We start from the raw sequence: 2,751 nt of genomic DNA, 5'->3' as shown, positions 1-2,751 counted from the left end.
CTGCATGTCGTGTCTATCCATGTTTCTGTCTTCTGCCCGCCCGCCATGTGTCTCCCTGCCTGGGACCAGCCATTGCTCAGGGACCAGCAGCTGTCTCTGCCTGGGGCCCACTGCCTGCTGCCACATGGCCCGCCACCACTGCTCTGAGACCAGCAGCCATCTCTGCCTGGGGCCCACTGCCTGCTGCCACATGGCCCGCCACCACTGCTCTGGGACCAGCAGCTGTCTCTGCCTGGGACTGGCTGCTCCCAGGGCCCCGCTGTCTGCCGCCACATAGCCCGCCGCCACCACTCGGGCCGCCGCTCTGGGACCGGCAGCCATTTCTGCCTGGGACTGGCTGCTCCCAGGGCCTGCTGCCTGCCACCACATGGCCTGCCTCCACCATTTGGGACCTACAGCATTTCTGCTGCCTACTGCCGCTGGGGATCTTGCAGCATTTTTAAAAAAGAATAACAAATGGTGCCGCGTGACTCAGATGATTCCCCCGCCCCAGACTTCCACCTGGGGCTGGAGTTCCGGCTTTAGGCGCCATCCGGGACTCTGAGCTCCCTCCTGGGGCAGAATCAGGACTTGAGGACCTTCTCTACAATGACCCACATGTTCCATCTGCCTGGACACAGCTCCTCCAAACAACAAATCAACTAATCGTGAGTGTTCCCATCTCGGCCAGCTTAACCATCTCTTTTAACCCAAGGGATTGACCGTTGAGCTCCCGGCAACCCTTTGCGGTTTCTAGGGATGGGGGGACCTCCAACCGCGGGCCTTCAGGGCCTCGGTTGTTCCCTTCACTGGCATTCAATTCGGCTTGTCTCCTGTGCTAAGCCTGTGCCTGAGACGGCTGGCCTTAGCCAGCCCCTCAGCTCACCTGCACCTGGAGGCCCGGGGTTTCCAGTTCTCCCTCTTTTTCTTTTTTCATTCCTTTTCTTCCTTCTTTTCGCTACAGTGCGGCCTGACCTTGGCTGATCCCTCCTGCCCGGGAATCCCTCTCCTGTAGGAGTCTCCAGTCGATTCAGCCAGGTTATAGCACCCCCCCTGTGAGCTCGACGCCTGTTCACAGGGCCTGGGTGTTTGTGCCATCTGCATCTTGCCTTAACGGGGAACCGTTCTCGTTGTAGGCTTGAGGTGCCATGGTTTTTGCGGGTGTTTTCATGGCCTTGACCATGGGAGCCAAGCCATCCAGACCTATCACTCCGGCTTCATGCTTTAATGCCTTACAGTTATCCGTCTCTGTCCAAATAAATGGCCCCATTAAAACTATACACGGCCGTTTTTCGGTTCCAGCCTTTTGCCCCTCCCCTCTGCGACTTTTGTTGTAGCATGACGGGCTCTCTAACAGAGCAGACTACATGTGGTGGTTGAAGAGAAGATCCTCGAGGTTGAAGAGAAGATCCTCGGGTCCTGATTCTGCCCCCGGAGGGAACTCAGAGTCCTGGCAGAACTCTGGCCCCAGGTAGAAGTCTGGGGCGGGTGAATCATCCGAGTCACACTGCACCAATCTTATTCTTAAAAAATATACCTAGGCGGGCTGGCGGTGCCCGCCATAAGAAAAAGCGGTTACAGCTTCCTACCAGCGGGAAGCCACGCTGGCAGTAACGGCCGGTAACAGACATATAAACACAGGAAATAGCCATAAATGTTTATTAAAAAGGGGGGGAGAGAGAGGAAAGGAGAGAGAGAGAGAAAAGGAGAGAGAGAAGGAGGGAGAGAGCGGAGGAGAGAGGCAAAGCCCCGGGTGTACACCGGGAGAGAACACAGGGAGAGAGCGATGGCAGGGCGGAGGTCAGAAGTTAAAAGGAGTGGGCGTGGCTAGGGCAGGGACCAAAAGAATAACAGCCAGTGTGCATACTCTGTAGTATTTTCTACATGCTGTGCCCATCTCATGTTATTGCCACTGTAGTGATGGACACCAGTTTTAGCCAACATGGCATAGTGTTCTATTTCAGATTTCCTCAAGGCAGGGCAGTTGTTGGCGAGGATCACCCATTTCGCTTTGCCCTGTCCGATCATCTTCAGAGTCTGTTTGTATCCCAGCATGTACTTCCCACTTTTCATAACAAGCTGGAGCCGAGAATTGATCGACTCCAGAGACTTTTTCGTCTTCTTTGCTGCCACCATTTTCCTGCCTTAGGTGCGGGACGGCCCCCAACCAAGACCAGCCGCCAAGATGGCAGGGGAGCGAGAAAGGAAGGACTGGAACTAGCTCTTGTAGACCAGGCTGGTCTCGAACTCACAGAGATCCGCCTGCCTCTGCCTCCCAAGTGCTGGGATTAAAGGCGTGCGCCACCACCGCCCGGCTTCCTTTGACTTTTGTATACTGTAAATGTGAGTGCATGCACAAACACATGTAGATACACAGACAATAAATAGCTGCAATTAAAAAAAAAAACCTGAGTCCCTGTCTTCATTACCACCTACTGTCTGCATCCGTTGTCCTGTCTTCTCCAATAAACTCCCAACACTAAGGTTCTCAGACACAACTGGCCTATGTCAGCCTTTGCAACTTTGATTTGGGCCTCTCTCTTGCCTGAAACCCCAGTTTCCTATTTTCAAGCCCCACCCACCCATTTTCTGAGGTCTACCTCTAAACCTTCAGACCTTTGACTGTCTCTTCTCAACTTTTCTTCTGACCCAGAGCATAAAGCTAGCTCTGCACAGACTGCTGGGTGGGCTTTAGACCCTATAGGTCAGGAATAATGGTACCGACTTGCAACACACAGGGCCTCCACACGCTCTGTCCAATAACTACTGGTT

General features: G+C 54.1%; 1 long non-coding RNA gene and 1 pseudogene across 1 annotated transcript in view; one reads left to right on the top strand and one right to left on the bottom strand.

Moving 5' to 3' along the window:
- The window catches only part of LOC101993003, a 2,592-nt pseudogene extending 463 nt beyond the window's left edge, over positions 1-2,129 (bottom strand).
- The window catches only part of LOC113458022, an 11,042-nt gene extending 8,839 nt beyond the window's left edge, over positions 1-2,203 (top strand). The window contains exons 3-5 of the long non-coding RNA XR_003378467.1: positions 494-647; positions 944-1,450; positions 2,129-2,203. This is a non-coding gene — a long non-coding RNA (uncharacterized LOC113458022). The remainder of the gene's footprint in view (positions 1-493; positions 648-943; positions 1,451-2,128) is intronic.
- Positions 2,204-2,751: the final 548 nt, after the last annotated feature.

This window comes from Microtus ochrogaster (assembly GCF_000317375.1).
Source record: "Microtus ochrogaster isolate Prairie Vole_2 chromosome 14 unlocalized genomic scaffold, MicOch1.0 chr14_random_3, whole genome shotgun sequence".
Taxonomy (NCBI): domain Eukaryota; kingdom Metazoa; phylum Chordata; class Mammalia; order Rodentia; family Cricetidae; genus Microtus; species Microtus ochrogaster.
This window is presented reverse-complemented; position numbering and strand designations above follow the sequence as displayed.